This window comes from Dipteris shenzhenensis, chromosome 9 (assembly GCF_047967505.1).
Source record: "Dipteris shenzhenensis isolate YYH24624 ecotype China chromosome 9, Dip_SZ_1.0, whole genome shotgun sequence".
NCBI classification, from domain to species: Eukaryota; Viridiplantae; Streptophyta; class Polypodiopsida; order Gleicheniales; family Dipteridaceae; genus Dipteris; species Dipteris shenzhenensis.
Window position 1 is genome coordinate 48,631,031 of NC_141604.1, and position 23,149 is coordinate 48,654,179.

A 23,149-nucleotide genomic window follows, 5' to 3' on the forward strand; every position below is an offset into this window, starting at 1 on the left:
CTTTGGGATACGATTGGGCCTCATCTACTCTCTGCCTTTTCAGAGGCTCTCGATACAAGATCTTTGGGCGAGACATTATGCACAGGTATAATTTGTCTCATCCCGAAAGGGGGAGACAAGACAGTCCTACATAATTGGAGACCCATTACACTTCTAGGGACAGCCTACAAAATCCTAGCGAAGACCTTGGCTCTTCGCCTAAAGCCTATGCTGCCAGATATCATTAGAGCTACTCAGACAAGATTTGTCCAAGATCGGAGTATCTTGGATAACATCTTCACTTTTTGGGAGGCCACTCACTGGGCGAAGGAGAGTCAGCAGGAGATTGGAGTTCTTCTTCTCGATTTTGAGAAGGCTTATGATAGGGTGGACTGGGGTTTCTTGGAGGGCACTATGAGGAGGCTAGGCTTCAGTGATAGATGGATTTCTTGGGTCTCCTCACTTTACTCCCACTCTTCTAGCAAGATGGTGGTCTGTGGAGGCAGAGGACCGGCTTTTCAGCTATCCAGATCGGTATGACAGGGATGCCCGCTTGCACCTTACCTTTTCCTTTTCGTAGCGGAGGCTATGGGATACTTTATGCAGGCTACCAGTCATGGCACTTTGAGCCTCCATCTGCCTATCCGGCAGGAGCAGGAGCTTCTGGACACTGAGTTTGCTGACGACACGGCACTGACAGCCAGAGGAGATGCATATAGTCTCACTACTGCTGCGGATTCAATTAACAAGTTCTGCCTAGCCTCAGGGGGACTTGTCAATGGGAACAAATCAAAAGGCATCTGGACTAAAGCTCAGCAGGATACCCCAGCATGGGGAGGAGACAGAGGCTTTGTTTGGATTCCCAGAGGCACCTCCACGAGATATCTAGGCTTCCAGGTTGGCATTGAGGTGTCCCCGACGCAACAGTTTGCCCCAGTTCTTGAGAGCATCCGGAGAAAGCTAGCCTACTGGAGTACGGCTAGACTTTCTTTGGCCGGAAGAGCGCTGGTACTCAACTAGGTTCTACTAGCGACTATGTGGTACGTTGTGTCATGTTGGTGCTTTCATGCTGACTCGATCCGTCAGGCGAGGAGATTGCTCCGGAACTTTCTGTGGAGTGGTGGTGACGGTTCTGAGGACACTAGGGCCAAGGTTTCATGGGATACTATCACTTTACCCTCCTCGTAGGGAGGACTTGGGGTTCTTGATCTTGAGATGCAGAGCAGAGCCCTTTTAGTCAAACTTCTTGTTAGAGGTTTGACTCCAGGAGATTAGCCATGGAAGCAGTTCCTACTGCATGGGATTCACCAGTGCACCCCCAGAGCAGCAGGCCAGTGGGCAGGTAGAGTCAGTTGGATCTTCCTGACGAACCAGCATTCTCAGCCTTCCTCACCTCTTGTGAAAAGGCTTATTCAGATATGGGATCATTTTCGACAGCACCTCATCAGAGCAATTCCCTCCTCCAGAGAGGAAATTGCCCGACAGCCACTTTATCATAACCCCCTGGTTCTGTATCAGGGATCTTCCCCTGGTACAGAACTTTAGACTCCCTTGGCCAGATGGCATGCTCAGGGGCTTGTGACAGTCGGAGATTGGTTCAAGGGAGGTGTGGAGATGTCAGAGGAGGAGATCAGAGATAGACACGGGCCACTTGGACAGATTGCTACCACCAGATTACTGATCATGAGAGCTATTCCTCAGGAGTGGAGGGATATGCTTACAGATCCAGCCTATGTTCATCCCATCTCTACTTGGTTAGGTTGTTTTAGTGAGGCTGGGCTATGCATTGGAGTTCGTTTAGGACCGGCACCGTTTACTCATTTTGAGACGGACTCCTCTCACAGATTGTATCCCACTCAGCCCCTGGATCGACAGGAGCTCCTTTGGCAGAGAGTCAGGGTCATTGGTTGCCTGGGTAAGGAATGGGCCACAGATCCTTCCAGGTTGACCATTGCAGAAGATCCTAGATGGAGACTTTGGATTTTTCAAGGTCGACCTCTTGCGGAGCTCGACTGGGACAGGTGAGTGGGCGTGGCCTGCTCCGGTGGCAGGCGTTCGTCCTCTTTCCTTTTTCCGGTACTCGACGAGGACATGTTACAGGCTTCAGCAGAGAGACTCTCATCACCTACCATCTGCCTCACAGCATTGGCACGCACAAGGACTTACTGCACAGCTCTTGCTGAGCTACTGGACTCACTTTTGGGGCATCAGTAGAGCCAGGAAAGTCTCCTACTTTCTTTGGCTCACTATACATAGGGGTATACCTATGGGTACTTGGATTCAGCAGATGGGTAGACCCTCCTTGTGTATGCGTTGTCAGCTTGCAGAGAAATCTAGTAAGCATTGTTTATGGAGCTGCCCCAGCTCTAGAGTGGTATGGACAGGTATCTTCAGGTTGTTCTCATATGTTACATCCGAGTCCTTTCTGATGACATGGGGCGCTGCCCTTTGGGGGAGAGGATCTGGAGCCTTTGCTCTCTTTGAGTCAGAGCCAGGAGACAATGGTGTCTTCATGCAGCGTCGCCAGAGACAGGATCCCACAGATGTCAGCATCATGGAGCCGCAGGATTTACTTTTGATACATGTACCAGCTCAAGATTCCATGCCTACTTCACCTGCAGGGTCAGCCTGAGAGGTGATTTCCAGCATTACCCTATGGCGGATATGGTGTTCGCGATGTTCTTTTGTCCTTGGGGGCCATTTATGCACGGAGGCTAACACTCTCGCTTCCATTTGGGTGGAGATTATCTTCACTCAGGAGTCAATGGGAGCGGTGTACAGGCACCTCTTTGGCAGCTCGTGGGAGACTTTTATCCTTCATGAGGACATGGGACTGCTCATTATTTTTTCATTTGACCCCTTTTGGGATGTCGTGGCATTTTAGACCACCACCATGGCTTTTTTGCCACATTGTTGAGGCTAGGGATAGAGTACTTTCTCTCCCACCTGTTGTATGATTCGTTTTGAATGGAATATATCACTTTTCTTTTAAATAGATTTTCGATACCCCGCATCGATGATGTGCTTGACCAACTCAGAGGAACAACAGTTTTCAGCAGGATAGACTTGAAGAGTGGCTATCATCAAGTAAGGATACAACCACAAGACGTGCATAAGACAGCTTTTCGCACTACATTCGAGTTGTATGAATACTTAGTGATGCCTTTTGGGTTGACAAATGCTCCAGCCATATTCAATCGAATGATGGATTGTATCTTTCGAAAGTATAGGCATTTCACTGGTACTTTCTTTGATGATATCCTAGTCTTTTCAAAGACAAAAGAAGAGCACAGGGAAAACCTTGCTTTGGTATTTCAAGAACTTCGAAATCATCAGCTTTTTGCCAATAGCAAGAAAAGTGAATTCTTTCTGGAAGAGATCCATTATCTGGGGCATATAATATCCAAGAATGGGATACAGATGGATCCTGCAAAGATCCGAGCCATCCAAGAATGGCCTGAGCTGAAAACTGTGCATGAAGTCCGTAGTTTTTTGGGACTTTGCTCCTATTACAGGAGATTCATCAGGCATTTTGCTGATATAGCAGCTCCACTACATGACCTTACTAAGAAAAATGCAGCCTTCACATGGGGAATATCACAGAAGAAAGCATTCAATACACTCAAGGAGACGTTGACTACAGAGCCTATTCTTGTAGTCCCCGATCTTTATCAAGCTTTTGATGTTGATTGCGATGCCTGTGGAGAGTGTGTTGGGGCTGCATTACATCAGAATGGACATGTAGTAGCATCAAAATGGACATCTAGTAGCATACGAGAGCCGAAGATTGCGTGATGCAAAGAGAGATCTGGGAATCTATGAGAAAGAGTTATTGGCTGTAATCCATGCCCTCCATACATGGAAGCACTATCTTTTGGGTGCAGATTTTACTGTAAAAACAAATCACCAAAGTCTGAGATATTTTCTAACTCAGACAAAACTTTCCGAGAAGCATATGAAATGGGCAAATATGCTGTCAATGTATCATTTTCAGATTGTCCATACCCCAGGAATTCGGAACAGAGTGGCAAATGCCTTGTCCCGCAGACCCCAGGTCAATAATGTGACTATTGCTTATCATCAGGACCTAGAAGGCATGAGGGAGCAATATGCTAATGATGCAGATTTTAGCGAGATTTTACAGCAAATGCAAGAGGGGCAGTCCACCAGTCACTATTCCCTAAAAGATGGGTATCTAATGAAAGATGATTGCCTATGCATCACCCAGGAGATGAGGAAAAAGATTTTGGAGGAATGCCATGCACCTCCCTATGCTGGACATAGAGGAGTTACAGCAACGACTCTAGCACTAGAGAGGTATTTCTTTTGGCCAGGGATGCGGAAAGATATACATCAGTTTGTTACTGAATGCCTTACATGTCAGAAAGTGAAGTATGATAGACGGAAGGCACCTGGCCTACTTATGCCTCTTCCCGTGCCTCAGGCACTGTGGGAAAGTATTACAATGGACTTCATTTTTTATTTGCCAAGATCAAAGTCAGGGAATGATGGGATTTGGACAATCATTGAAAGATTCAGCAAGCAAGCTCATTTCATTCCGGTTCGTAAAACTATAAAGGCACATCATATGGCTAAGCTTTTCATGGCGCAGATCTTTAAGCACCATGGTATGCCTAAGTCCATTGTCAGTGATCGAGATCCCAGAATGACCAGTCTATTCTGGAGAGCTTTATTTGATAATATGGGGACGAATTTGAATTTTTCTTCTTCTTTCCATCCCCGGACAAATGGTCAAAGTGAAGTAGCAAATTCTACAGCATTCGATATGCTGAAATGCTACGTGGGTGACCAAGGTTCAGATTGGGAAAAGTACCTACCATTGGTAGAGTTTGCTTACAATAATATAGTACACAACTCTACAGGGAAAGCCCCCTTTGAGGTCATCTATGGAAAGGCGATTCTGCCACCTATCTTGAGGACCAAGGATGAAATATTTGCAGCTGATCAGTTTGTGAGAGACCTCCAGACAGCTTACAGCCAAGTCCGGACAGCAATTGAAAGGTCTCAAGAGAAGCATAAAAGAGCTGCAGATAAGCATAGGAGACAGTTAAATCTCACAGAAGGGGATTGGGTACTTTTAAAGTTCAAGAAAGCTAGGCTCCGTAAGTTCAAAGGCAAACATAAAGTGTATGCAAAGTTATCTCCTAGGTACTATGGCCCTTTCAGGGTTACAGAAACGATAAATGAGGTTGCATACAGGTTAGCATTGCTAGAGCATTGGAGGATTCACAATGCATTCCATGTGAGTCTTCTAAAGAAATTCCAAGGGCTAGGGCCTACAGAGCCAATATCAGAGGATCCACCAGAAGTGGAAGTTGGAGGAGGTCCTTCAGCCGGAGCAGATTGTGTACCATATTGTACGCAAAGGCCCTCAGGGCAAGGAGTTTTACAGGTATCTTGTAAAATTTAAGAATTATACGGCATTAGATGCCAAGTTAATGGATGAAGACATGTTGTCCGATCATCCACACCTTTTGGATGTTTACAAGGAAGCTTTTCATTTGAGGTCAACTGAATAGAAGCCGAGGGGATGTCACCACAATGCAAATATCCTAAGTCAAAGTACAGTTGACCATTTATTTGATCATAATTAAAGAGTTTTCCATTTGTGTTAATTGTGGCCAAAGAGTTCTTTTAATGGTCAAAGAATTGACTACGGTCAAAGATACTTGACTCTGGTCAAATAAACCTGACTTCGGTTGGGAGACTTGGTTTATTACCAAGAGGGTTAACTACGGTTAACCAAAGAATCACAGAGCTGACTACGGTCAGAGAGTGTTGACTTCGATCAACGAGACTTGGCATGCGCCAAGAGGATTAACTACGGTTAACCAAGCCCAACTTTGAGCCTATTAGCCCCTATAGCCCCTAAATTGGCCTTTTTACGCCTCTAATTGGACCAATGACAATTTCACCCCAAGCACAATTCTAGGGCAAACTTGCTCACTTCGCAACCCAACCTGCCCACTTTATTAGTCTAGGTCTAGCCCACATGCATTTGCTAAAATTCACACCCTAGTGACAACAGCAAAGGCAATAACAATCCTAATAGTGTTGATCTTGGAAGTGGGGGCAAAAGTCTCCTAAAATTCAATGCCTTGTTGCTTGGCATTTGTAAGAAACATGGTGAAGAGAGAGAGAGAGAGAGAGAGAGAGAGAGAGAGAGAGAGAGTTAGGGTGTGAGGAAATAATGCTCAAATGAAGACATGAAGAAGGCTTTCATTCATTCATTAAGATAAGTGAAGTACAAGCCTTCTATAGGCAACACTCACACACTAGCACCTAGTGCATATGGGATAAGTCCCATGAGACTTTTGAAAATTCACATGAAGACCAGCTACCAAACCATAGAGCGAAAGAGCTTGCATCAAAGCAGAAAGATCATTATGAGAATTCTTTGGGGTAAAAAAGGAATCATCACCGTAGGCTTGAGCAACCATACTGCCATTTCCAAGCCATGAAGGATTTCTGTATCCACCAGATGGTCTATATATTGCAACACAGGATGCGTAGCAATGGCATACAGCAAATCACTAAAGGAACATCCCTAACGGACCGAACAAAGAAGAGTCCATCTTTAGAAATGTCTCCACAGAGAATACAGACAGCTTTGCTGTCCTCATAGAGCCAGTAGATAACTCGTTGCATTTTTAGTCCAAACCCCAAAGATTGCATGGTTTGCGAGATAAATTCCCATTGAATTGTATCAAAAGCTTTTGCAATATCCACCTGCAAGAGTAGAACATCCTGCTGCATGTATTCTGCATATTCCATCCCAACATAAGCATTTGCAATATTGTCTGTGATATGCCTACGAGGGATAAACCCATATTGAGAAGGATGCAGCCCCTCACGTAAATAACCTTTGATACGGATAAATTCTCATTGAACTATATCAAAAGCTTTTGCAATATCCACCTGCAAGAGTAGAGCATCCTGCTACATGTATTTTGCATATTCCATCCCAACATAAGCATTTGCAATATTGTCTGTGATATGCCTACGAGGGATAAATATTTTGCATATTCCATCCCAACATAAGCATTTGCAATATTGTCTGTGATATGCCTACGAGGGATAAACCCATATTGAGAAGGATGCAGCCCCTCATGTAAATAGCCTTTGATACGGTCTGCAAGCATTTTGGCTATGATTTTGTAAATGATCGGCATAAGCATGATCGGTCTCCAATCAGAGAGTGAAGACCAGGCACCATAAGGCATCTGTATCCGGTAAATATTTGCTGCATGTCGCTTATAATGCAAGCTTTTAAAAAAATTCTTTGAGGAGCAACCTTTATCAAGAAAAGCTTTTTATCGAGAGCATGTTTCCCATTTAATGAGCTTTTTTTTATCATTAGATTGGAGACAAAATATGGCCTGGCATAGCAACATGCTTTCTTCCGAAGACAAACGCCTAACATGACCAAGCTCTGTCAAATCCTGGCAAGTGTATTTGGCATGAGGAACAGCTCTCATATGAGATTTGCCATAATCCCGAATAGCAGCTTGCATTCTAGCAACAAAAGCCTGCTATGCATACTGTATCTGATGAGAAAGTGGCTGAATGGCATCACAAACCAATGCTTTAAAATCAGCATGCTCCAAATAACTATTATTTATCAATAGTAGCCTTCTGCAAGGCAATCTGTCATTTGCAAAAGCATGTAGGGAGAGCAATAACCAAAGAGGCACATGATCCGAATGTCTAAAGGCATGGTCAATCCAAAGTTTACAAGTAAAATTATCACAATGCTACGGATCAACTTGATACCATGATCCAAGCATGCCTATTAAGAAGATTGGGCATTATGCTGAAAGGTGTAGCCCGGCAGCATGGGTTGTAATTCCTTCTAGAGATCAACCAAGCTAAGCTGAAACAAAAATTGAGACCATGCCTGCTTTTCAGAGGCTAACATATTAGTGTTACCCGAGGTATTATCTCCCTGTTGTGGAGCATTATTGAAGTCACCACGGATAAAAGCATAGTGTCTCCATGGATCAGTTTGCATAGCATCCCAAATCAAAGCCCTTTCGCACGAAGATTGCATAGACTGAGGCCAATTCGAAAATCTCTCCTTGAATGAGGCATTGTATGATAATCCATCTGCCTTGATGATCATTGAGGACCACAAGCGGCTGTAGATCATGCTTCATTAAGAATGCCACCCCTGAGAAAGAGTGTTCCCCAGCATAAAAAATGTCATAACCAACAAAGTGTGCAGTCTAACCCGCAAACATGTGTCGGTTATGCTCCTGTAATACGACTACGTCTGGTTGTAATTTGTTGAGATACATTCACACATATTTCCATTTTCTACTATCAAACATACCCTGTATATTGAGAGCAACACATTTGATATGATCAAGCATATTTACAAGTATGTACAGCAACTAAAAAGCTATCTCTAATTGCATTTCCACCTCAATATCCACGCTTCTCCCATGAGAGGAAGAATCAGCTTGAGGAGAAACCAAAAGGGCAGCAACTTCCTCTTCTAGAAATAGAGTACGATTCGTAGTCACTGCAGCCCAAGTAATACCAATTCCAGAATTCTCTTCAGGAGTTTTTCCCTTGGAAGATGCACCATTCCAAGTCCTAGAATGCAAGGGTCTCTTAGGCAAGATAAATTTTCTAGGAGTTTGCCATGCTTCAGTCATATTTTTTTCTCTCACCTGTCGTTGAGGAATAAATGGCACAAAAAAAGGAGTATTATCATTCGATGCAACCTGCGTTTTGCCTTTTACCTTTTCAACAAAAAGCTGTCGAATACCCTTATTCTTCATCACAGAAGAGGCATTAGAATTCTTATTCTGAAGCGGGAGAGATTCAGCCTCCAATGGCATTTTGTGAACACGTGAAGGGCATTGGGAAGCAAGGTGCCCAAATTTCTTACATTCAAAGCATGCACTTGCAAATAAACCCCACCTCAGCTTATAAAAGGCACTGCCCATCGAAACATTGTTGACTATGATAGAATATGATTCTGGGGTCGGATTATCAATGTCCCACAAACCACAAAATCTGTTGGAATTGCCATTTGGTCTCGATGGACAAACCACCTTACCAATACAAGCTGCAATTTTTGGTAGAAGAGAGGCTAAGCATTGGAGAAAATCGACCACTTCTACCCATACAGGAGAGCGATATCGAATCAAATGCTGATAATCCCTGATAGGGGACCAAGGCAACACATGAACCATCTGATGTTCATAAAAGAGAGGAGAATCCTCCAATAAAATCTGTTTATGCTCTTCATCAGTCGTGATTATCTCAAAAAACCCCTTGCTGCATTACGACTTTTCTACCATAGCAACCACTCAAGGTTCTAGTCAACCAATTACCAACATCTGCAACAGCAAGCATATGTCCCGGAAAGAAAATGATGATAGCATGCTTAGCATAATATTGTACGGGATCAAAGATATCATCCACCTCAACCATGATGTCCATCTTGGGAACCGACTCTTTCGAGTCTCCTCAAAACCCTCATGCATCACTTCATAAACAAGCTGAGCCTCTGTGGAGGCATGAAGAGGGTCATCCTGACCCATCACCTGCTTTTGTTTTTTTTTCTGACCTGACCTTTCCTTCTGAAAGGTTTTCTCCTGCAAGAAAACACCAAAACCCCATATACCTGCAAGACAAGAGATAGAATAGAAGAGGGACAGTACGGAATCCTGACAAAACTGTACGGCTGACAGTCGTGAAAGGGCATTTACGGCAAAGCAACCAGCAACAGCATGCAAACCTGCACATACGATTATGTACAGACGACAAAACTGTACGGACAATTCTGCACAGACAACTCTGCAAGGATGCACAGACCAAACTGTACTAACAATTATGTACGGCGTACGTACGACGAAACTATACAGGGTACAAAAAAGGACAAAGGACAGAGCTTGTACAGCATACGAAAAATGACAGAGCTTGTACAGATGTACGGATAACGAAACTGAGCAATGTACGAAAAGGGCAAAGCTATATGGTGGTTATTCACACAAGACTCACACACATAGACTAGTACTTTTCTTATGGAAGCAAATGCATGATCAACAGGAGAGGCAAGAGCAGCTTCCTTATTGCGACGGTCCTTCTCAATGCGGAGTGCCACCATATCATCAAACGTGGTAGTGGCAAGACGAAGGATCTCAAGAGTGTGCTCAAAGCGAGAAATTACATGTATACTTTTCATAAGGACCGCCATCTTATCTTCATCATCAGGGACACTTTTCAAACTTGAGAGTTGTTGAACAAGAGATTGAATTTGCGCTAGATGATCACTCAACTCATCACTCTATTCCATTTTCATATCATAAAATTTGAGCTTCAAAAAGACTTTAGAGTTGGTGATTTTATTACCAAAGAACGTCTCGAGGCGACTCCAAATCTACTTAGCTGTTGACTTGAAATCCACATGATGGATGAGAGAGTCAGCTAAGCAAAGACCAATGAGGACAATGGCCTTAGCATTACACTGCTTTCAAATCCTTTGGTGTTGTTGATCAAGTAACTCAACCTGGTCATCCTCAACAACATCCCAAACTCCTTTACACATAAGGAGAAGCTGCATTTTGGTTTGCCATGTGGGAAAACCTTCCCCCTTAAACTTCTCCACGAGGATAGAACTTAAAGACAAGGAGGTCATGATTGAAAATAGCTTCATGAGAGTGGACAGCAGCCTGAAATGGATAACCAACAACTGAGTCGGTTGGTCTAGGTCTGCAGCAAGCAATCAATGGCCTGAGGTGCTCCGAAATGCACACAGCGGAACCAAGACAGCAAAATCGATGCTGTAAGCAGCAGCAACCTCAAGATGCGGAACTGAGTGCTGCAACAGGTCCAAACCCCTCAAAACGGCTCACAAGAGCACTTCGAAATGCAAAAACAGGTTGCATATGTGAAAGGAGGCTAATGTAGATATGCTGGAAGCCAAAAAAATGCTCCAAAATGCCACAAAAACAGCAATAAAAGGCTGTTCTTGGCGTTGAAAACCTCCGAATCTGCTCTATTGAAGGTGGCTATGCTGCAGGAGCTCAGTAACCCTAGATTCAGCGATGAAGTGCTTTGAAATACACTTGAAGTTCCACACGTGCAGGCGCAATGATCTGACCAGCAAGGAAGGAGGCTGTGAAGGGCGCCTAGAGCTCCAAAAGGTCTCGAATCAAGGCGGCTGGCTATGGAGGCAAAAAAGGCTGAAAAGAGGCAACAACTGAAGCAAATAGCTGCAAAGAGAAGGCAGAATGGAGACGGAATGAGCTAGCTGAGAGGAAGAGATAGCAAGAAGCGGAAATGAACAAGGGGTGAAATGGAGCAGGGCTGAGGCGGCTGCAGGCTGCAGGAAGAAGGGCTGAAGCAAACTTAAGGTTAGGGCTAGGGTGACGTGGCAGCTATGGAAGGTGGCTCTGATACCATGTTAGAAACATGGGGGGGAGAGAGAGAGAGAGAGAGAGAATTAGGGTGTGAGGAAATAATGCTCAAATGAAGACATGAAGAAGGCTTTCATTCATTCATTAAGATAAGTGAAGTACATCGTTTTATAGGCTACACACTCACACCCTAGCACCCAACGGGGAAGCCTTTTGGGGTCCTGAATTTCAGCTCTCTCTTGGTCAATGGCCATGTGCACAATATCCCGATCAATCGGAGGCATATCAGGCTGTAAATCATGCTGATTTTCAGACTGCACAAGCAGCTGTAAATGACCATTTGAAGGAGGAGGAGGAACCTCAGATGTAGTATCATCATGGGGGTCTGACTGAAACAAAGGCATCAAGCTGTCAAAGATATCCGAAGCATCAACTGTGGGCTGTTTTTGACAGTCCAGCAAAGGCAGGGATGATGACTCATTAAAAACATCTCTATTAACAAAAACTTTGCCCATGCGGGGCTGGTAGAGCTCTGAGCTATACCCAATAAAAATGCATTTGATAGCTTTGTCATCCAACTTTGTTCGTGTCAGTGAAGACACATGTGCATATGTCAAGCAACCAAAAGATCTCATGTGAGAAATCATGGGCTTGTGGCATGTCCAAGCCTCAGAAGGTGTAATGGTTTTTCATGCCTTGGTTGGGCATCTTTTCAAAATATAGTTTGCACACATGACGGCATCCAACCACAATTTAATAGGCTAGTGCTTCCCTTTTAGCATACACTTGGCCATCTCCATGACCGATCTATTCTTTCTTTCAGTCACAGGAATCTATGGAGTATAAAGCACAGAGCATTGATGATGTATGCCTCGTGAGGCCAAAAAATCAGCAAATTCCTTTAACATGTATTCAACCCCCCCTCCCTCGGTCTGTATTTATGTGGTCAATTTTCAGCCCGCTTTCATTCTCTACTAAGGCAATGAAATGTCTAAAAACATGCAAAGACTTCATATTTGGATTTCAAGGCAAAAATCCAAGTGTATCTGGTAAAGTCATCAATGAAAGTGACCAAATAGTAAAATCCTCCATGAGTAACATCATTATGAATCAAATACAGCTTGCGAGGTGCACCAACTCTCCCATCCTTGTTGGGAAATGTAAACCGGTGCATTTTTCCAAGTAAACATGCTTCACAGACATGCTTGTAAGGCATATGCATGTTAGGAAGATCAACAACCATATCTTCTTTATGCAACTTTACCACACCTCCAAAGTGGAGATGTCCAAAACTTCTCATGCCATAAATGAGTATTTGCCATGGTAGAAACATCAACAGCATCAGTATCTGCATCTGCAAGTCTAGCATTATCCAAGCATCTGTCATATGCATCAAGTCTGTAAAGTCCTCTAAGCAATGTACCAATCAACACCATGCTAAAGGCATGTGTAACATCCTAGACTGCACACCTAACACCATCAAAGAGAACTTGATATCCACAAGTATAGTGTTCTGCAAGGATGCTAAGTGTTTCCTAAGTTTTTCATTCTCAGATTTGAGCTCTTCCATTGCCTTACATGTTCCTTCTGGAACTCCTTGTGTATCTCTCAACTGTTGCAATTTAGTTCCCATAGCTTGCATTTGGTCTTTAAGGCTGGTCCCCTCTGATTCCCATGCTACTCTTTCTCCCTCTCCTCGTCCTTGCTTTTCTTCTTCCGCCATTCCTCTTGCATCTGTGCACCTTGCTTGTTGACCTAAGCAAATGCTTTATCAACATGTGGTTTTTTATTTAGCCAAGCCCATCAACCTTCTCAACTAGCACAAGACAAATTTTATGAAAGTGAGAGATGACATCCGAGATACCTTTGGGTGGCCCTCCTGCTGTGTAGGCATTTATGGCAGCCTCCAGTGCTTATTTACCCCAAGTGTCGTCCACACACCCTCATGTAGCCATTGTGATTCTGCAAGTCTCTGCTTTTTGAGTGTAATAGGTTTCCTGTGCTCTCACTTACTTGCCATGTATATTTGCTTGCTGTTTGTAATGTTTTCTCTGTTTTTCCTTCTATTTCCCCATGTATTCCATGCCTTCATGCTGTAATCTTCTCACATTTCATATGTGTACATGAAATTAGAGCCTGGGTGTCCCGGGGTCTTCAAAAGAAAGGTATTTACTGAGTGTGAGTCCTCCTCAGGGTGTCCCCTTGCCGTCTCGAGGGTTTCTTGATTTTCTTGATTTCTTGAAGGAGTTTATTGCTGCTGTGCAGTTACATGAGTGGCTGCAACGGATTCTTGGAGTCCTGCAAGTTGCGTGGAGGAGGTATGGGGGTTGGGAGCAGCCCCACTTCTGTGTGTGGAGGCACACAGGGAGGCAGGGGAGGTTGGAGCAGCCCAAATCTGTGGGGCGGCCCTCGTGGTGCAGTAGCGTGCCCAAACGGCCTGGTGGGGGGCTGGACAGCCCGCGCACTGCAAGGAGGGGATGAAGGCAGGGGGGACTAAATAGCCCTGCGATGCAGGCTGCAACCCGTGCTTAGGGGGTTCGCGCAACAAGCAGGGGGGGCAAAGGGGCTGATGGGAAGGGGGCCGGCTTGGAGGGGGCTGTGTGAGAGAGAGAGAGAGAGAGAGAGAATAGCAAATGTATATCAAGATCTCGCCTCACACATGAGCGAGCCTTGAGCCATCAGATGACACACAAGGCACAGCGAATCTCACGGCAACTAACATGCCGTAAGAGGCGGGCTTTTCTCACACAGGATGGATGAAATAAGGCTTGTGTGAGGCACCAACTCTCCCATCCTTGCAATATGCATAACGGTGCATCTTACCAAGCGAACAAGGTTCACAAACATGCTTGGAAGGCATATGCATTTTAGGAAGATCAAAAACCATACCATCCTTATATAACTTCACCAAAGCCCCTAAGTTGAGGTGTCCAAACCTCTCATGCCACAAATGAGTATCTGCCATGGCAGAGAAGTCAAGAGAACAGGCATCTGCATCTACAAGTCCAGCATCATCCAAGCATCTATCATAGGCATCAAGTCTATACAGCCCTCTAGTCAATGTCCCGATCAAGACCTCATAGCCTGAAACAATGTGCCGCAAATTCTTGGCAACCAATACATGCCCCATCATGTATGACCACATGGGATAATTTGTGCAATCAAGCTTGTCATTAGCCCCAAGCATCCCAAACAAATCATCCTTATTGCCAGCCATTGTGCCAAAAATGCAAGGCAAAAGCACCAATCTGACAATGCAACTGTAAGGAAAGCAACCTTTCAAAATCAACTGGCAAAATTCTGCTCAAGCTTCAAAGCTTATCACTGCAAAAGACTCGATGGTCCCAAGGTGTACCTGTTGGAAAAAGGCAACACAGGGCCTTTCCAAAATGCAAATGAAGCAGAAATTGGAAATAACCAATGCAACAACGGCTTACCCAATGATGTAGCCTAATAAGACAACAGGGAAAAGGCTCTAAATGCGAGCAAAGGGATTCACCCTTGAAAGAGAGGTGAAAATGAGAGAAAATGGCAATGAGAGATGCCAAGGGAGGGCTGAAAATGAGAATTACAGCAAGAGAAAGTGCTCCCACGAGGAGGAGAGCACTTGGAAATGGAGGAGAGTGATCCAATGGAGGGGTACTTGCAGCCCGAGGCAAAGGGAGACCAAAAAAGAAGAAATGGGCTCAAGGAGAGGTCTCCAGATCCCTTCAACAATCTCCAAATGTCTTCAACAACCGGCACGCTTCACGAGAGAGCACCAGAGAGCTTCAAATTGCTGAAATGAACCTCTAACTAGCTGGAATGACCTTCGAACAGATCCATACAGCACCAAAAAAGACCGTACAGCAGTCCGTATTGTTGTACGGACCACACGTGTGAAAAGAGGGTGCTGAAAATAGTTTGTACGAGTCGAAAACAGGCATCAACAGGTCCGTATACCTCCGTACCAGCATTTAATGCATCTGCCAGCAATCCGTACAGGCCTTACAAGCTGTATGGAATTCCGTACCACAGGCGGCTGGAGATGCAGCAGTAAATGCAGCAATAAATGCACTGATTTGAGCAAAAGACACTCTGAAATGCTAATTTCCCGTGCGCCAATGTTACGCTCTAGCCGAGGTAGCATGACCTCGGAAGAATCAGTCGACATTTCCCTTATAGGATCTATCTTTGTAATATATGTGTTTGCGCTTTATGTAAATGATCGGGAGGGATTAATGTCAAGGTCCTAGGTGAGGGCTGATAGCACCGGACTAGATAGATCTGAGACCAGGGGCCTAGTGCAAAGAATGTGCCTAGGGGCAAGGAATTAAATGCATCCCAAGAGAGGGGTGAACTGTTGCATTAGTAAGGCCCTATATGGATGACATATGGCATCTAGATCTATCTAGAGAATTGGGGTGTCAAAGCTTGTGAGAGAATGGAGAATTGGGTAATTACGTGATTTCAAAAATAGCTCTCTCTCTCTTGCTTTTGAGCTTTGGCAGTTTGGCTGGGTGGTTAAGATGGTGCTACTCCCGTGATCAGAAAACGTGGCTTGGAAGAGAAAGTCGTGATATTTGGTATCAGAGCTGAAGGTTGGAAGGAAGGGTGAATCGACGAACGGGCTGTTGGAGCGATCCAAGAGAGGGGTGAAAAGGGTCCGTCTGACGATCGCGTCAAATGGGTATTACGATTGCGTAAGCTGCACGGAGCGGGGTAGGAGAGGAAGCGAACGAAAAGTGCTGACGTGCGACGAAGCATAGCAGTTCGCCATTCTTTTACGTACGCGTCTGAAAAAGAAAGGTGCCTAGGCACTCGAGCGATCGCCTGGCGTAGAGCATGGACCGTGTCGCGATGCCTTTTGGGAATCTAACGGAAGACCTGGATGGGATACGCCGTTGATCCGACGAGGAGTCTAGTGCAGCCCTCCCACGATTGGCACAGTTGAGCGGACCTGACGGAGCGCAGCGGAAGCGTGGTATATTTGGTCTTCGGTCAACGCTGATAGGGCGACGCGCAGGCTGGAGAACAAGGATTGAATTTAGCTGGTTGCAGAACTCGAATTCCAGGGAGCTTCCTACCTATTTTCCCTTTTGGGTTTGGATCAAAATTCATAGACCAGGAAGGTTCTTTGTCATTTCTGTCGATTCTGTGTTTTTTTCCCTGGTTGGTTGCTGATACTCCGTTTGCGTGAAAAGCGACAAGTAAGCATAGAATTTAATGCTGTAGTAAGGACAGACTATGCTTGAGAATATGCCGGTGGGCTTCAGTCAGAGTAAAATGCAGTAGCTTCCCTAGTATAGGGAAAGGCGGGATTAAATGCATATGCCTGTGTCAGATACGTAATTAGTGTGCATGTCAGGTTGCAGGAGTTCCCTAGTATAGGGAATTGTGTTCAGAGTGTCAGTACCCTGAATTGTGTCAGCTTTTGATTACAGTGTTCTAGGGGTGTTTTTTTAAAAAAAAAAAAAAAAAAGAAACCCCAAAACAAAACGCCTACTGAACTAAATGGAAGCAGAAGAAGGGGCTTCCAGGAGGGACCCTGGTGAATCAGGAGTCCGGCCGACCCAGCAGGGATCGCGCCCAGTAGCTCATACCTTATCTGGCAGAATTGCATTGTTGGAGGATGCCTTACAACAGTTGTTAGCACAGCAATTACAAGCTAATGCAGGGCAGTCCGAACTTAGGAGAACACTCCAGAGTATGTCTGCCAGACCTTCTCGAGAGGAGAAGGGAAAGGCTCCAATGGAACCGGAGTCTAGTGTCCATACGGTCGAGCCTAGGAAGGCAAAAGTGCCAATTATTGCCAATTACAGACCGGAAAAGTATTCTGGTCGGATGAACGACCGTAGCTCCGATGTCATTGAGACATGGTTACACAAATGGGACGAGGCGTTCGCCATTTGTGAGATCAGAAATGACATCAAAAAGATCCGCGAGGCCACCCACATGTTTAGTGAGGCAGCGGATCGGTGGTGGATTAAGCAACAAAAGGATGGCATAGCATCCACTACCTGGGAGGGGTTTAAAAGAGAGTTCAGGAAACACTTCTTACCTCCTGACGAGGCATCCCGAGCTTGGGATCAATATAGGAACCTGCGTCAGAGAAATTTATCAGTGGCAGAATACACTGATAAGTTTCGAGAGAGTGTAATGAAGGTTGATGAACCCCTGCCTCAATCAATCCAAGTGAAAGATTTCATATTTGGATTGAATGACCGAATAAAAATGGAAGTTCGGGCTAAGTACGCGAACACGCTAGATGATGCAATAGCTATAGCCTTGAACTATGAGGATGCCAAGGGCAGCAAGCCAAGTGGGTTTGCACAGGTCGGAACCCAGTATGGGTATCCAAAGAAATCTGGGTTTAAGAAGAAGTGGACTAGTAAAGGGAGTGGTTCGCAGCCGAGTGGTCAAGCCAAGCAGGCGAGACCGGCTGAAACTCCTAAACCAAGTACCACCATTGGAGTGAAGAGAAAAGTAACTCCAATGGCAGCCCGGGCTTGGTCTAAGTCTCCCTTGAACCCGGAACAAAGGGAAAAAGCGAGGAGAGAAGGCTTATGCTTTGGTTGCCTTCAACCTCATCAGTGGAGAGATTGTCCACGTAATAAAGATCGTCGGATGGCTGAGATGGTGATCTCAGAGTGCGACGTGGAGATGCAGGGAAGTCCCAGAGCGGAAGAGATGCAGATTCAGCTAGCGGGATCTTCTCAGAGGTTAGTACCTTGTTTGTTTTGTGTGTCTGTTACTAAGTTAGTGACGAGTGCACCTGATAACATCCTATCTAAGCCCGCAGCAACGGGGTATACAGCCTTCAATGATACGGAGCTAATCAAAATGAAAGGGCAAGTGGCCAATCATGATGTCATTGTGTTGTTTGACTCAGCGTCAACTCACAATGTGATTAACTCCAAGCTCGTGAAGAGGCTGAAATTGAAAACAAGTCCATCTGACTATGCGTATACAGTCAGGATGGCTGATGGAAGTTCAACTGAAGTATGGGACCAAAGGGTTACCCAGTTGGAGCTTCAGATTCAGGACTATACTGAGAAGCTTGATTTTGAAATAACCAAGCTTGCTCATGCGGATATAGCCCTGGGAATGGCGTGGCATTCTAGGAAGAATCCAGCCATTGATTGGAAAAAGCACGTATATCAATTCAAGATGAATGATGTGCTTTATGTCTTGCGAGGTGGAAGAGATATACCTCAGGGACCGTTGGTTTCCGTGATGGAAATCAGAAAGGCTCAAGTAGAGTCTTTATACCTTTGCACAGCATCGGTAGAGTCGGTGGATGAGTCTTCGGCTAGCACTGATGTTATGCAAAGTGATGAGATGGCCAAGCTGGCTAATCTTATAACAGAGGAGTTCTCTGAATGTTTTAGGGATGAACTACCTTATGGGTTACCTCCAGAACGGAAAGTTCAGCATAAGATTGAACTGATCCCGGGGGCAGAACCTGTAAATAGACCTCCCTATAGAATGAGTTTTACTGAAGAAGCGGAGGTGCGTAGGCAACTGGAAGAATACCTCAAGTTGGGGCAGATTCAACCAAGTTTCTCACCTTTTGCTTCACCAGTGATATTAAAGAGGAAAAAGGATGATACGTTTCGCCTCTGTATAGATTACAGAGCATTAAATAATATCACTGTCAAGCACAGGTATCCGATGGCTCGGATTGATGATTTGCTAGATGCATTACATGGAGCCGTAATTTTCAGCAAGATAGATCTTAAGTGCGGCTATCATCAGATCCGGATTAGAGCCGAGGATGTGCATAAAACCGCTTTTAGAAGCAGGTTTGGTCATTATGAGTTTTTGGTAATGCCCTTCGGACTTACCAATGCTCCAGCGACTTTCGTCATGCTTATGAACGATTTACTACGACCGTATATCGGAAAGTTCGTAGTACATTTTATTGACGATATCTTGATATTCAGTAAAAGCATTACTGAGCATCGTGAACACTTAAGGATAGTGTTCAGTACTTTGAGGAAAGCCAGTCTATATGTGAATAAAAAGAAAACTATACTGTGTATGGTTAGGCTTGAGTATCTAGGGTTCATAATTACTCCACAAGGGGTAGAAATGGATCCGAAGAAAGTGGCTGCGATACTAACTTGGCCAATCCCTCAGAGTCTGACCGCGTTGCGATCATTCTTGGGATTTGTCCAGTTTTATAGAAGGCATATCAAAGGATATTCCGGAATAGTATCGCCATTGACTGATCTAACCTCAGGTAAAGTACCTTTTATTTGGGGACAGAATCAACAAGAAAGTTTTAACACCATAAAACAAGCTGTGGTCTCAGGACCGGTGTTAAAAATAGTTGATCCCCAGAAACCGTTGTTCCTAGAAACCGATGCAAGTGGCATTGCGGTAGGAGCAGTCCTCCTTCAAGAGGGAAGGCCAGTAGCCTTCGAAAGCAAGAAGCTTTCTCCCTCTCAAAGGAATTGGCCAACTCATGAATTGGAGTTGTATGCTGTTATCCATGCTTTGAAAACATGGAGGCATTATCTGTATGGTTCAGAGTTTTATGTGGATGTGGATCATGATACTCTGAAACATTTCTGTAAACAGCCTGACTTGAGGGGCCGCCAAGCTAGGTGGGCAGAGCTCATGCAGGAGTTTAATCTTACGATTCGGTACCGAAGAGGAAAAGACAATAAGGTAGCTGATGCGTTATCTCGCATTATGCACAACCTGAGTTTCACGGTATTAGAGAGCGCTCTAATGACCGAAATAAAAGAAACTCAGAAGGTGGACGAGTTTGTCCAGAGCTTATGGCCTAAGGCTCATGTGTTAAAACCCGGGGAAAATGAAAAGGATGACCTGGCATCCAGAAAAGGCCAAACTTATGCAAGATATACCATAAGGGATGGTATGCTAGTTAGAAATGGCAAGGTTGTAGTACCTGGTCAGAATGATCTCAGGCAGAGAGTCATTCGACAATGCCATGATAGCCCGTGTGCGGGACATCCAGGTGTCGAGAAGACGTATGATCTCGTGAAGCGAGACTTCTTTTGGCCAAAGATGAAAAAGCATATTCATGAATATGTGACACGGTGTTTCTCGTGTCAGGTAAGTAAGGCCGAGCGGGTGAAGCCACCCGGACTTTTACAACCCTTGGAAATACCACTAAGTAAGTGGGAGAGCATTTCCATGGATTTTATTGTAGGGTTACCTGCAACACAAGGAGGGTATAATTCTATCCTTGTGGTGGTTGATCGTCTAACCAAGATGGCTCACTTCATTCCGACTAGAGAGTCTGTTAGTGCCCCGCAAGTAGCGGATTTGTTTATTAGACATATTTTTCGTCTGCATGGATTGCCTAGATCCATAGTGTCAGACAGAGATGTCAGGTTTACCGGTCACTTTTGGACTGCGGTATTTGAGACACTAAGGACTGAGTTGGGAATGAGTAGTGGGGATCATCCTGAGACGGATGGTCAGACGGAGAGAGTCAACCAGACTTTAGAGGATATGCTGAGAGCATATGTGTCATTGAGGCAACATACATGGGACAAGTGGTTGCCATTGTTGGAGTTTGCCTACAATGACAGGAAACATTCATCTACTGGGTTCAGTCCGTTTGAGCTGAACTATGGTTATAGGCCAGCCAATCCAACTATAGTTGGAGTACCTCAGAAAGTGCCTAGTGCCGCGAACTTTGTAGTTCAGATGCGGGAGATGCTAGCACTTGCGAGAGCTAATATCCGCCAGGCTATGGATAGAGCCAAGGTGTATGCGGATGAAAATCGGTCTATAAGAGTATTTGAAGAAGGAGAAAAAGTTTTTCTCAGAATTCCTTCGCACTCGAAGTCGTTGACTTCAGGAGAGTGTGCTAAGTTATCACCTCGATACTGTGGGCCGTGGTTAATTCTGAAAAGAATAGGCAGTGTAGCCTATAAATTAGAATTGCCACAGGGGTGTAAGGTGCACCCGGTTTTTCATGTTTCACGCTTAAAGAAATTTTTACATACTGGTGACTCACTAATCGAAGGTGTGGTTTTGTTTCAGGAGATAGAGGATATTGCAAGGCGCAAACCAACAAGAATCCTGGACCGAGGAACAATGCAAATACGAAATCGGAAGATACCCACGGTGTTGGTTGCATGGCATGGTCAGCCTCTATCCGAAGCTACTTGGGAGTCCGTATATCAGTTGCGGAGAGTGTTCCCAGACTTTATCATCGAGGACGCTGATGTCTGAAGAGGGAAGGAATGTTACGCTCTAGCCGAGGTAGCATGACCTCGGAAGAATCAGTCGACATTTCCCTTATAGGATCTATCTTTGTAATATATGTGTTTGCGCTTTATGTAAATGATCGGGAGGGATTAATGTCAAGGTCCTAGGTGAGGGCTGATAGCACCGGACTAGATAGATCTGAGACCAGGGGCCTAGTGCAAAGAATGTGCCTAGGGGCAAGGAATTAAATGCATCCCAAGAGAGGGGTGAACTGTTGCATTAGTAAGGCCCTATATGGATGACATATGGCATCTAGATCTATCTAGGGAATTGGGGTGTCAAAGCTTGTGAGAGAATGGAGAATTGGGTAATTACGTGATTTCAAAAATAGCTCTCTCTCTCTTGCTTTTGAGCTTTGGCAGTTTGGCTGGGTGGTTAAGATGGTGCTACTCCCGTGATCAGAAAACGTGGCTTGGAAGAGAAAGTCGTGATAGCCAAGAAGGAAGTTCTTGTGATGGAAATGCTTGAGGAGGCCATAGGTGCTCACGAATGTGTAGTACACCAACAGACCAGCAAGAATGAGGGCTCAAGAGGCTGCCAAACAGCTTGGAAAAGCTGTCAATGTCTGAGGGAATGGATTCTTGACCTGCTCTGATACCACTGTAGGCTATGGCAAGCAATGGAAGCTCAAAAATGGAGGTGAGAAGACAAAAAACGAGATGTTGTAATGAATTGCTGCAAAACTAAGAGTGGAGGCTCAAGAGAGAGCCAACATAACAAAACCCTAGGGCTAAATGCCCTAACTAGACTAGGTGTCGTCCTAAGTGATACATGTACTAACTGTACCAACTAACCTAACTAACTGTAATTAGGCCTACAAGGGATATACCAAGGAATGAGTGGCACCTACGGATATCCCATAGAATGGCCTACAGTGGTCTCCTTGACCTCCGCATCCTATGGATTATGCTAAGAGTGACACTCATCTTTGGCGGTCTCCTTTGAGGAGAGCTGAGATAGATCGGACCTCGATCGTGCATGCTTTGGTCACCCTCTCTGTCATGTGTGGTCTTTGCGTCTCTGGCTTGACAGCATCGTGTCGTCCCTTCTCGTTGATCCACCCCACTATGTCTTGGAGCTAACTCAAGTGCATAAAAATCTGTGACATGTCCCTATGCTCGGTCTACCTCAGCCTCTTACAACGCCGTCACTCATCCATGGCTTTAGCAGCTAGGGTAATCAGCGGTGTTGATATCCACGTACATGGTTTCACGCCCCTATCTATTTTCTTGTCCTAACTAGATCAGAGATGACTGGCAGCTTTCATCCACGAGGCCGTCTAATATAAAGGAAGAATTTGCTTAAGACGCGTAGGCAAGATCAAGGCTTACTGCCAGACTCTACTCAAAGCATGATCACTGGGTTTTTCCGGCCAAACAACATGGACCAGCAGGGATCTGAGAGACGGCTGACCCGAGGACCAAAGCCACAAACACGGAATACTTGCTACTTGGTTAAGGCACAAATTCGACTAGGGGACCTTCCCTCTATGTTGATCAAATTGGAGGCACGGCAAACACGAGTGACAAGGGTAGACCACAAGG

At 45.0% G+C, this 23,149-nt stretch overlaps 1 protein-coding gene across 1 annotated transcript in view; it reads right to left on the bottom strand.

Annotated features, from left to right (window-relative positions):
* The window catches only part of LOC147898768 (DEAD/DEAH box RNA helicase family protein), a 178,657-nt gene that overhangs the window by 116,737 nt on the left and 38,771 nt on the right, over positions 1–23,149 (bottom strand). The window lies entirely within an intron of this gene.